At 37.9% G+C, this 13,112-nt stretch overlaps 1 long non-coding RNA gene across 2 annotated transcripts in view; it reads right to left on the bottom strand.

Moving 5' to 3' along the window:
• Window positions 1-13,112, bottom strand: part of LOC134762018 (uncharacterized) — a 59,166-nt gene that overhangs the window by 33,309 nt on the left and 12,745 nt on the right. The window contains exon 3 of one of the 2 annotated variants that reach the window (XR_010141454.1): window positions 5,895-6,198. The exons of the other annotated variant lie outside the window; for it this stretch is intronic. This is a non-coding gene — a long non-coding RNA (uncharacterized LOC134762018). Of the gene's footprint in view, window positions 1-5,894; window positions 6,199-13,112 lie in introns of those variants that run through there. 2 annotated transcript variants of the gene reach the window in all.

Genomic DNA, 13,112 nt, shown 5'->3' with positions numbered 1-13,112 from the left:
AAATAAAAAAAAATTAAAAACCACCTCTATGATCATTTCCTTACTCCCTGAGGCCAAATCTATTTGAGATAAAATCTCTGCAGAGTCACTGTACTCTCAATGGAGTCACCATCCTTAGGCAGGGGATGCCTCATTACCCATTCCAAACTCAGACTGCAGTTTTATCTTTTGCACAGCCAAATGCATCAAATAATAATTTCCCCCAAGGTGAGGAGCTTTGAGCCCTGAAGACAACTCAAGCTTCCATCTCTGGCAACACAAAGAATGTGAAAGTCTTGACTACCTTTTCTTTAAAGGTTACAAAAGATAGGAACAGCTCCAGTCTACAGCTCCCAGTGTGAGCGACGCAGAAGACAGGTGATTTCTGCATTTCCATCTGAGGTACCGTGTTCATCTCACTAGGGAGTGCCAGACAGTGGGCGCAGGTCAGTGGGTGAGTGCGCCGTGCGCCAGCCGAAGCAGGGGCGAGGCATTGCCTCACTCAGGAAGCGCAAGGGGTCAGGGAATTCCCTTTCCAGGGGTGACAGACGGCACCTGGAAAATCGGGCCACTCCCACCCGAATACTGTGCTTTTCCGACGGGCTTAGGAAACGGTGCCCCAGGAGATTATAGCCCGCACCTGGCTCAGAGGGTCCTATGCCCACGGAGTCTCGCTGATTGCTAGCGCAGCAGTCTGAGATCAAACAGCAAGTCGGCAGCGAGGCTGGGGGAGAGGCGCCCGCCATTGCCCAGGCTCGCTTAGGTAAACAAAGCAGCCTGGAAGCTTGAACTGGGTGGAGCCCACCACAGCTCAAGGAGGCCTGCATGCCTCTGTAGGCTCCACATCTGGGGGCAGGGCACAGACAAACAAAAAGACAGCAGTAACCTCTGCAGACTTAAATGTCCCTGTCTGACAGCTTTGAGGAGAGCAGTGGTTCTCCCAGCACGCAGCTGGAGATCTGAGAACGGGCTGACTGCCTCCTCAAGTGGGTCCCTGACCCCTGACCCCCGAGCAGCCTAACTGGGAGGCACCCCCCAGCAGGGGCAGACTGACACCTCACACGGCCGGCCAGGTACTCCAACAGACCTGCAGCTGAAGGTCCTGTCTGTTAGAAGGAAAACTAACAGAAAGGACATCCACACCAAAAACCCATCTGTACAGCACCATCATCAAAGACCAAAAGTAGATAAAACCACAAAGATGGGGAAAAAACAGAGCAGAAAAACTGGAAACTCTAAAAAGCAGAGTACCTCTCCTCCTCCAAAGGAACACAGTTCCTCACCAGCAACGGAACAAAGCTGGACGGAGAATGACTTTGACGAGCTGAGAGAAGAAGGCTTCAGACGATCAAATTACTCCGAGCTATGGGAGGATATTCAAACCAAAGGCAAAGAAGTTGAAAACTTTGAAAAAAATTTAGAAGAATGTATAACTAGAATAACCAATACAGAGAATTGCTTAAAGGAGCTGATGGAGCTGAAAACCAAGGCTCGAGAACTACGTGAAGAATGCAGAAGCCTCAGGAGCTGATGCGATCAAATGGAAGAAAGGGTATCAGCCCTGGAAGATGAAATGAATGAAATGAAGCGAGAAGGGAAGTTTAGAGAAAAAAGAATAAAAAGAAACAAGCAAAGCCTCCAAGAAATGTGGGACTATGTGAAAAGACCAAATCTACGTCTGATTGGTGTACCTGAAAGTGACGGGGAGAATGGAAACAAGTTGGAAAACAGTCTGCAGGATATTATCCAGGAGAACTTCCCCAATCTAGCAAGGCAGGCCAACATTCAGATTCAGGAAATACAGAGAACGCCACAAAGATACTCCTCGAGAAGAGCAACTCCAAGACACATAATTGTCAGATTCACCAAAGTTGAAATGAAGGAAAAAATGTTAAGGGCAGCCAGAGAGAAAGGTCGGGTTACCATGAAAGGGAAGCCCATCAGACTAACAGCGGATCTCTCGGCAGAAACCCTACAAGCCAGAAGAGAGTGGGGGCCAATATTCAACATTCTTAAAGAAAAGAATTTTCAACCCAGAATTTCATATCCAGCCAAACTAAGCTTCATAAGTGAAGGAGAAATAAAATACTTTACAGACAAGCAAATGCTGAGAGATTTTGTCACCACCAGGCCTGCCCTAAAAGAGCTCCTGAAGGAAGCTCTTTGGGAGGCTGAGGTGGGAGAATCACTTGAACCCAGGAGGTGGAGATTGCAGTGAGCCAAGGTCGCGCCACTGCACTCCAGCCTGGGCAACAAGTGCAAAACTCCATCTCAAAAAAACAAGAGAGAGAGAGAGATTCAGTCTGTGTATGTCAAGATTCTCTAGGTAAACAGAACCAATAGGCTATACATCAATATAGAAGAGGACATTTATTAATTACGGGAATTGGCTCTCATGGTTATAAATGCTGAGAAGTCCTACCGTCTGCAAGCTGGAACTAAGAAAGCTGGTGGTATAATTCCATCTAAGCCGAAGGCCTGAGAACCAAGGGATCTGATGGTGTAACTCCCAGACTGAGAACAAAGGCCTGAAAAACACACGGGGGTTGCGGAGGAATCTGGGGTAAAGTCTGAAGGCCGAGAACTAGGAGTGCCAACATCTGAGGACAGAAGATAGGTATTGCAGCTCAAGAAGAGAGAGAGTTCACCCTTTCTCTGCCTTTTTGTTCTATCTGGGCCCCCAACCAACTGGATGATGCCTACCCATGTTGCTGAAGGCAGATCTCCTTTACCCGGTCTACTGATTCCAATGCTGATCTCTTCCAGAAACGCCCTCACAGACACACCCAGAAATAATAGTTTGCCAGCTATCTAGATGTTCTTAAACCATTCAAGTTAACACAAAATTAACCATCACAGTCTGCAAAAATGTATACTTCACATGGAACTCAAGGCCTACAAGGGGAGAGGCAGAAATGTAAACAATGTACGCCACGGAGTGTTCTGGAACAGGGCCCAGCTCATAGCAGGTGCTCAGTAAATAATCGCTGCAAATGGAGGAATGAATGAATAAATGGGTGTTACAGTAGGTATGGAATACAAAACCCAGTTGGTCACCAAGAAAGGGAATGATTCATAGTGGAAACGGAAGTTGGGTTAAATCATAGAAGACAGGTAGGATGTACTTGGTGGTTAGTATTTGGAAGAAGTTCTGATCATAAATGTCTTATTGGAAAACACTTTTACATTACACAAAGCATAAAGAAGAAAATTAAAATCACCAACAATTTAGGGAGATATATGAAATTCAGTATATGAGGAAGATGTGGCTTAGCAGGGATAGAAATAAAGTCAATAAGGAAACTGGCCTGCTGGGCCAGACTAGTGGATGAAGAGATGGCATGGGGTTTGTTCCTGGGAAGAATGGAAATTGCTTTCCATTACCATGGTGCCTCAAGTCAAAGATACATCATTGAGACTTGAAAAATACTGAAGACCTCACACTGGTTTGTCAGAAGGATGGAGCAATAGGGGTATTTCAGGATGATTGGTACTGCCCAACTCTAGTCCTGGGAGGCTGGAGAGTTTGTGTTTGAGCTAGGATGTCCCCCCACTATTACCCACGACATGATCAAAAGCCCCTGCCAAGTCATCAGGGACTTGCTACCAAAGGTGGAGGCAGTGGGCATGTGGAAAGAAAGATGCTTGTTCATCTGACTCACTTCTACACATCCACCTATGCATAGGTAGATCCGCTCCTATGTGTGTCTTCAACAAAGTGCAAGGAAAACACTTGAAAAGGGTGTTGCACCAACTGGGGTAGGGGGCAGTTAAATAGAAGCAGTGTTCTGTCCCCTAATTAATAGAGAGGATGGTTAAGCCTCTTGATTGATGACACACAATCCTCCATCAGCTCTCCTCCAGCGAGCACAGATGCGTAACAGTTTCAGAATCCAAAAGGCAAAAGTATTTTCATCCTGGACATGGAAAACAGCAGAGCAAGCCAGAATTTTCACTTACATGGTCTGCTGGATGAAATGACACCTTATCAGTTTTCAGTTTTATGTTCCTTCTAGATCCACACACCAGAGACCAGCACTGCTTCAGGTGGATTGCTGATTTCCCCTGTAAAAGTCTGCCATTTCGATACCCCTTCTTTGATAATAGTCCAGATACCAGAGCAGTGAAGCGGAGAGGTTCAGATGGCTAAGCTCTATTGCAGGCTTCCAAGAAAAGAGCTTCACTGATCACACCATTATTTCCCATTAGCCTAAGAATGGTGCCCATTTTTCCCTTAGAGAGCTTTATATAGACAGGTAGCTGCTTCCAAAGGCCCATAAAATGAAGAGGAATTCAAAGATACGTTTCCTGTCTTCAGCTAACACTCAACTGCCTGCTTCTCTGAATTATTCATTATTGAAATTATGCCATCAGCAAGACCAAACCATCTTTCTTAAGGAAAATGTACCCATAGAAGTTTTAGAAAGTAGAACATGGATGAGGGCCCCCAATTCTGCTTTTCTCCTAATTATTTTTCCTTAAAATCCAAATATCACCATGATTAATGCTACAGAAAAGCAAAATCGGATTGAGTATGTATAGTCACTGATAGATACTTTTAACGCTCAAGGGTCAAAATTTGTTATTAAATGTTAACTACTTCTTCCCAGCTTCAAGAGAATTTTCAGCTATGTCATATTTTAATCTTCTTCAGGGGAATGCCATCACCTAAAATACGTGCACAGAATTTTTTAAATGTCAGAAAGGTCTTATTCTTGTGTTTCCAGACAGGGTCATCACGAATTCTCACTGGGATTCTGAGGTTGCTCTTGCTGGTTCTCTCTGCCCTCTCTCCATTATGCCCAGGCAGGGCATACATATGTGCCCTTGTGCATACACACAAGCACACATGCATATATACACACATGCACACACACACAAGCACACATGCATATATACACACATATACACACAAGCACACACATATATACACACAAGCACACATGATATACACACATGCATACACACAAGCACACATGCATATATACACACATGCATACATGCATATATACACACATGCATACACACAAGCACACATGCATATATACACATCTGTATACACACAAGCACACATGCATATATACACACATGCATACACACAAGCACACATGCATATATACACATGTATACACACAAGCACACACACATATATACACACATGCATGCACACAAGCACACATGCATATATACACACATGCATACACACAAGCACACATGCATATATACACACACACAAGCACACATGCATATATACACACATGCATACACACACAATCATGCATATATACACACATGCATACACACACAATCACACATTCACATATCACACATGCATACACACATAAGCACACATGCATATATATACACATGCATACACACACAAGCACACATGCATATATATACACATGCATACACACAAGCACACATGCATATATATACACATGCATACACACAAGCACACATGCATATATATTCACATGCATACACACACAAGCATACATGCATATATACACATGCATACACACACAAGCACACATGCATATATACACACATGCATACACACACAGTTGAATTTATTTGGGCCTTCACCTTTTCTGTCTTCAACTTGGATTAGAATCATGAGGTTAGGAAAAGTACAAAAGATAAAATCTATCCTATTCCAATTTCTCCCACATTGCAAAGACCTGGACTTACAGAACAGGCTGTCCTTGTAAAAATCAATGAGATTAAGGCATGGAAAATAAGGTTACACAAGCTCCATAACTCGCCAGCTGTGGGACCTCAGGCAATTGCTTAACCTCTCTGTGCCTCAGTTTCCTTGTCTATAAAAAGTGGATAATAATAGTCTCTCTCATAGAGTTGTTAGAATTAAATTTATGAATACAGGAAAAGTATTTTTAACAGAGGAAGGAGTATAATAGATGGGTGGATAGACAGATGATACAGAGATAGGGGTTTTTTCTAATAGCTGAGAGAGTAGCACTCTTCAGCAATCAATCAGCCACTGAACAGATACTGATTTAGTACTGAGAACGAGGCAAGCTCTAGGCTTGTTGCTATGGATATGATCATAAACAGTCAAGCTTGGTTCTTATTCTCACAGGGCCCTCAGCCTAGTCATCCCAGAGAGCGCAAAGTCTCCTTGTAACTGACACGGTCAAATCATTGCCATCTTGATGTGGACTAAGAAGTCTCCATATGTGCCACTGGCTCAATTATCTGTGAAAAATAACACAAGAGAGCCAATTGACAGGGGTATTACAAAATTCTGCTGATTGATCTTAAAAATACTCTGACTGAAGGCATTATATTATAGAATAATTTGTAAACAACAATACAAAGACAGCCCCATCAGTCATAAAAACAATAAAGGTTTACCCCCTCCTCTATAGCAGTTTGGTATTAGGATCAAAATCTGATTACAACATACCCAAGATAAATATTATTCAATGATGTTACCATCATTCCTACAACTCCAGCACAATGTCAAAGCACCATCCTGAGCACTGCAATTTCTAAAACTTTTGTAAAAGTACAGGCAGCCTTCATGAGGACTCAGTAAGTCAGGCTTAAAACTAATAGGCATCTCTCTGTATTAAATGCTTTCACAAATCCACAAACCCATTCTTATAGGATGTTGCTTTTGGAACAAGGCAGGATTAGTGCAATGGGGGAATCGTGGTCCCCAGCCTAGTCTCTAGAAGCTGGCCTTATTTTCAACTGACTGGAATTAACCACAGAGAGATGCTTGTTTATAACTTATGTTCCTGAAATCTTAGAGACAGATGCAGCAATGCAGAGATTCCAAAGGGAATGGTTCCTGCTTGGTGTAAGAATAATGTCATATTTTCTGCAAACAAGGCTTCAGGGCACATTTGCATTCTTGTTGCTGAGCAGAAGTGAGGAGGCTCAATTTCAGAATGTGGCAAGATCACTTAAAGTGAGAAACCAACCTTTTCATTTGCGTCTGACACACTGAACTAGTCTCCCATTGAGCCAAAAGCACATTTCATAAGAACTATCCCTTCATTTTCCAAACATGTGCTAATAATAATAAAAAGGACTGATGATTGAGTAGTTACTATGATGCACACAATTTATACATGTTAGTGCATCTGATCCTCACCACAACCCTGTTGGAAAGGCATTATTATCCCCATTTTGTAGGCAGAATATAATATTAATTCATCAGTCTGAGCCTCTATAATGAAGAAATAGACTTACAGAAAAAAGTAGTGTCTGAGGTGCAGGATTGGGTTTGAACCCAGGCATGTCCACCTCTAATGCCCATGTTCTAGAGCACTGCACCAGTGGTAAATGATGGTTTCTTTGGCATCATTTCTGTGAACCTTTTTACTGAGGTACAAGACATACAACAAACCACACATACTTAAAAAGTTCATTTTCGTAAGCTTTGTATACCCCATGAAACCAACAACGCAATCGAGATAATTTATCTATCCCACATGGCAAAAGGTTCCTTGTATCCCTTTATAATCCCTCCCTCTATTCTGCTCCATCTGCCATCCCCTACTCACTCACACTCCCTCAAACCACTAATCTGCTTTCTGTTACTATAGATTAGTTTTCGTTTTCTAGAAATTTATATGAAGAGACTCATACTTCTATGGATTGAATGTTTGTGCGTCCCCACTCCCAAATTCATATGTTGAAATCCTAACCTCCAAGTTGATGGTATTAGGAGGTAGAGCCTTTGAGAGTCAACAAGGTCATGAAGGCAGAGACCTAATTAATGGGATTAGTACCCATTATACAAGAGACCCCCGAGAGCTAACTCATCCCTTCCATTCTGTGAGGTTACAGTGAGAAGCCAGCAGTCTGCAATCTGGAATGGGGCCCTCACAAGAGCCCTACGATGCTGGCACCCTGATCCGGGACTTCTAGCCTTCAGAACTGTAAGAAATTTCTGCTATTTATAAAGTACCCAGTTTATGTTATTTTGTTAAGGCAGCAGAAACAAAGACACAGTATCATGTTAAATTTTTTGTCGAGCTTCTATCACTCAGCCTAATTATTTTGAGATTCATTCACGTTGTTTCATATATCAATAGTTCATTACTTGTGTTGGTGACTCTTATTCCATTCTATGAATATATCATAATTATTCACTTATCTGTTGATTGTCATTGATTGTTTCTGGCTTTTGGCTGTTACAAATAAAGTTGCTATAAATATTTGTGTACAAGCCTTTGTATGAACAGAAGTTTTCATTTCCCTTGGGTAAATTCCTGGATCACAAGTATGTGATTAACTTTAAAGGAGTTACTAAACTATTTTCCAAAGTAGTTGTACCATTTCACATTCTTGACAACAGTGTATCAGAGTTCCAGTTGCTCTACATCCTTGCCAACATTTGATAAGATCAATTAAAAAAAAAGAACTTTGGATATTAGCATCTCATTGTAGTTTTAATTTGCATTTAACTGAGTGATAATAATGTTAAGAGTCTATTCTTATGCCTATTTGTCATTCATATATTTTCTTCGGTGAAATATGTATTCAAATCTTTTGCCCAATTTTTGTCAGATATTTTTGTTGTTGTTATTGAGTTTTCTTCATTTTAATAACATATCCTGGACATATATCTTTTATCAGATGTATTTATTTGCAAATATTTTCTCAGTCAGTAGCTTGTATGTTCACTCTCTTGAATATCTACCAAAGAGCAGATGGTCTTAATTTTGACAAAGTCTAATTTATCTTTTTTAATGAACTGTGCTTCTGGTATCATTTCTAAGAAATTCTTGCCCTATCCAAGGTCACAAATATTTTCTCCTATATATTCTTATAGAAGTTTTATAATTTAAAATTTAAACTTTTACATTTAGACCTATGATACACATTGAGTTAATTTTATACAGGTATAAGATAGGAATAAAAATTAATTTTTAAAATAGGAATATACAATTATTTCAATAGCATTTGTTGAAAAAGAATGTCTTTCCTACACTTAAGTGCCTTTATACCTTTGTCAAAAATAAATTAACTACATGTACTGGACTCTGTTGCATTGACTACTTGTCCATTTTGATGCCAATATCATACTGTCTTAATTACTATGGCTTTAATATAAGTCTTGAACTCAGGTAGTATAAGTCCTCCAACTATTTTCTTTAATATAATAAAGCTGTTTTAATTATAGTAGATATCTTGCATCTCTGAATGAATTTGAGGCCCACACATTAGTTCTAGGAAAAAAAGCCTACTGACATTTTAATTGGGATTGTATTGAATCAAGTTATCAAGGTCTATCAAAAAAAATGCCTAGTGGAGTTTTAATTGCGATTGCATTAACTCTAGGTCACTTGGGGAATAACTGACATCTGAATAATATTGGTTCTTCTCAAAATTATTATGTGAACACAGTAAAATTTCCATTTATCTATGCCTTTTATAATTTCTCTCAGCATGGTTTTTATTGTACGGATCTTATACATTTTTGTCAGATTTATCCTGAAGTATTTCACATTTGTATGCTATTGAAAATGGCATGGTTTTCCTTTAAATTTCTGTTTGTTGCCAGTTTATAGTACTACAATTTATTTCTGTATGTTGATCTTGTATCCTGCAATCTTGCCAGCCTCACTTATTAGTTCTAAAAATATGTTTGCAGATTCCATCAATTTTTCTACATAAATACGTCATGAGTGAATAAAGATAATTTTACCTCTTTCATTCCAGTCTCGATGCCCTTTTTTTTGGCAGGGGTAAGAGAGAGAACGTGTGCCTTATCAACTGGCCAGTTGAATAGAAGTGGTAAAAAGCAGGCATTCTTGTTTTGTTTCTCATCTGAGGAATACTGCATTTGATATTTCATGATTAAATATGATGTTGGCTATGGGTTTTTGGTAAATGACTTTTATCAACTTGAAGAAGGTCTCTTCTGTTCCTAATTTGCTGAAAGTTTCTAACAGTAATGAATGTTGAATTTTTTTCCAATGCTTTTTCTGCATCTATTGAGCTCTTAGGGCTTTTTCTTCTTTAGTCTGTTAATATGGTAAATTACATCAATTTGTTCCCAAATGTAAAATCAACCTTGCGTCTCCAAACCAAACCTTACTTGGTCATGCTGTACTATCCTAATTATATATTGTTGAATTCAAATTGCTAACATTTTGTTGAGAATTTTTGCGTCTATTTTCATAAGACACATTAGTCTGTAAGTATTTTGGAAATTACAGAGTTGGAAAGTATTTTGTCCTGTTTAATTTTCTGGAAGTGTTTGTATAGCTGTGACATTATTTCTTCCTTAAATGTTTAGGAGAATTCACCAGCGAAGCCATTTGGCCTGGGTTTGCTTTGTGGGAAGGCTTTTAACTATAAATTCAAATCATTAGATAGATATAGAGCTATTCAAATTCAGTTTCTTTCTGAGTGAGATTTGAGAATTTTGATCATTCAAGAAATTTTCCCATTTCACTTAAATCAGCAAATTTATTGGCTTAAAGTCGTTCAAATATTTCCATGTTATCCTTTTAGTATCTGTAGAATTAGAAATAATGTCACCTCTCTAATTTTCTGAATATTGATCATTTTTACCTCCTATGTTTTATTCCTGACCAGTCTGACTAGAGGTTTAGCAATTTTATTAATCTTCTTAAAGAATGAAATTTTTGTTATATTGTTTTTCTTAATTTTTCCTATTTAATTGAGTTCTGTTCTGATCCTTATTATTTCACATCATAAACTTACTTTGGGTTTAATTTGCTGCTATTTTTCTAGTTTCTTAAGTTGGAAATGTATAGCATTTAGTTGAAATCTTTCTTCTTTTTACTATAGGCTATTTAGTGTTATAGATGTTCCTCCAAATACTGTTTTAGCTGCATCCCGTTGATACTGATATGTTGCATTTATATTTTTATTCAATTTAAAGTATAAATTTCCTTTTTGATACATGAGTTTTTTAGATGGGGTTTATTTAGTTTCCAGATACTTGTGGACTTTCCTTATATCTTTCTATTATTGTTTCTAACATAATTCCATTACAATCAGAAGCCATATTTTATGAGTCCTTTAAAATTTATTCAGACTTACGTTATGACCTAGAATTTAGTCTATTTTAGTAAATGTTCTGTATACCCTTGACAAGAATGTGTATTCTACTTTTGTCCGATTACGTATTCTATAGATGTCAATTAAGTCCAGTTGGCTGATAGTGTTGTTCAAGTAATTCATATTCCAGTTGATTTTCTGTCTACTTATTCTACTGGTTATTAATAGAATGGTTTTTAAATCTGTGATTGCAATTGTGTAAATATCTGTTTCTCCTTGTAATTATTTCAGTTGTTGCTTCAAATATTTTGAAACTCTGTTATTAATTGCATAATTACTTAGGATTGTTATGTTCTCTCAATTTTCATTATGAAATGGTCTTTTTTATCCCTGGTAATATTCTTTGCTATAAAATCTAATTTATGTGATATAATATTACCACTTTAACTTTCTTTTGATTAACATTATATATCTTCTCATTCTTTTACTAACATATATTTGTATTTAAAGTGAGTTTCTATATAGCTTGATCTTCCATTTTTATCCAATATGACATTCTCTGCCTTTTGATTAGTGTTTAGACTAATAACATGTAATGTGACTATTGATATTGCTTAGTTTAAATCTATTATCTTGCCATTTATTTTCTGTCACATCTGTTCTTTGCTCCTTTTTTCCTGCCTTCTTTTGGACTAATAGAGTATTTTTATGGCTCCAATTTTTCTGCTTTGTTGGCTTTTTAGCTCTAATCCTTTCGACATCATTTTAGAGATTGCTCCAGGACACATGGTATGCATGTTTTACTCATCACAGTCTGTGTTCAAATGATATTATACGCTTTGCATATAGCATAAGAATCTTATAATAGTACATTTCTATTTCCTCTTTTATGACATTTGTACTATTATCATATTTATGACATTTGTATTATTATTGTCACATATTTTAATTCTACATGTTAGAATCCCACAATGTAATTATTATTTTTTGCTTTAAACAATGTATTGTTTAGAAACAATAATAGATAACAGGAAAGCCCACAAGTATCTTCTAAAGAGACTTGAATAATTATTTTTTCAAAGTATTTTATACCTATCTATGCAGTTACTTTTGCGGGGGGCTCTTCATTCCTTTGTGTAGATCCAGATTTCCCTCTGCTGTCATTTTCCTTCTTCCCATAGGACTTTCTGCAGCATTTCTGATAGTAGAGCTCTGAAGATGATGAATTCTTTCAACTTTCTTATGTCAACAAAAGCCTTTATTTCACCTCCATTTTTGAAGAATGGTTTCAGTAGGTGTAGAATTCTCAGTTGATAGTTTTTCTTTTAGCATTTTTCACAGTGTTCCACTCTCATCTGATTTGTATTATTTCCAACAAGAACTCCACTGTAATACTCATCTTTGTCCTCCTGTATGTAATAAATATATTAAAGGTACTCCTGCACAGGAATAATTTTAAAATGCAAGTTAAAACTAGAAATTATTGTTCTCCTATTGCATTTGCAAAGATTTAAACTATTGGCAACATTTAGCTGTAAGGATATCCACACTATCTGCCACTATCTTGGGGAGTATTGGTACAATTTGGGAGATGGTAGTTGGATATAATCTACTAAAATTTAAAACATCTAAGCCTTTTCCGTTTTTCTACTATGATTTTTCCCTAGAGATATTCAACAGCTGTGCAAGTATAAAAGAATGCTCATTGCCACATCGTCTAAAGTCAAAGCTTCAAGATAATGCAAATGATTATAAATAGAAGAGTTTTAAAATATGAGTTCACATATTAATAAACTATAAGCCACCCAAAAAAATGGACAATATTGATACATTAGCATAGCAAGATGTATTAATAAAGACACTTTTGAATATAACCGGCAAGAAATATAATTCAAACTAGGTTAGGAGGAAAAAAAAAGAAAAGCTACTGGCTCCTCCAAATCAAGGAAGTAGAATGTGACTGATCAACCAAACTGTGAGAAAAGAACAGCTCAATCCAGGGGCTAAGACGCTACTGGGACTCACTTTGCCAGTACCCACTTTGTGTTTCTGCCATTGGCTTTATGTTGGCTTCCTCCCTATTGAGAGTACCTAAGCCAAATATCCTCATATCATCTTCA

The sequence above is a fragment of the Pongo abelii genome, chromosome 8 (assembly GCF_028885655.2).
Source record: "Pongo abelii isolate AG06213 chromosome 8, NHGRI_mPonAbe1-v2.0_pri, whole genome shotgun sequence".
In the NCBI taxonomy this organism is placed as follows: Eukaryota; Metazoa; Chordata; class Mammalia; order Primates; family Hominidae; genus Pongo; species Pongo abelii.
This window is presented reverse-complemented; position numbering and strand designations above follow the sequence as displayed.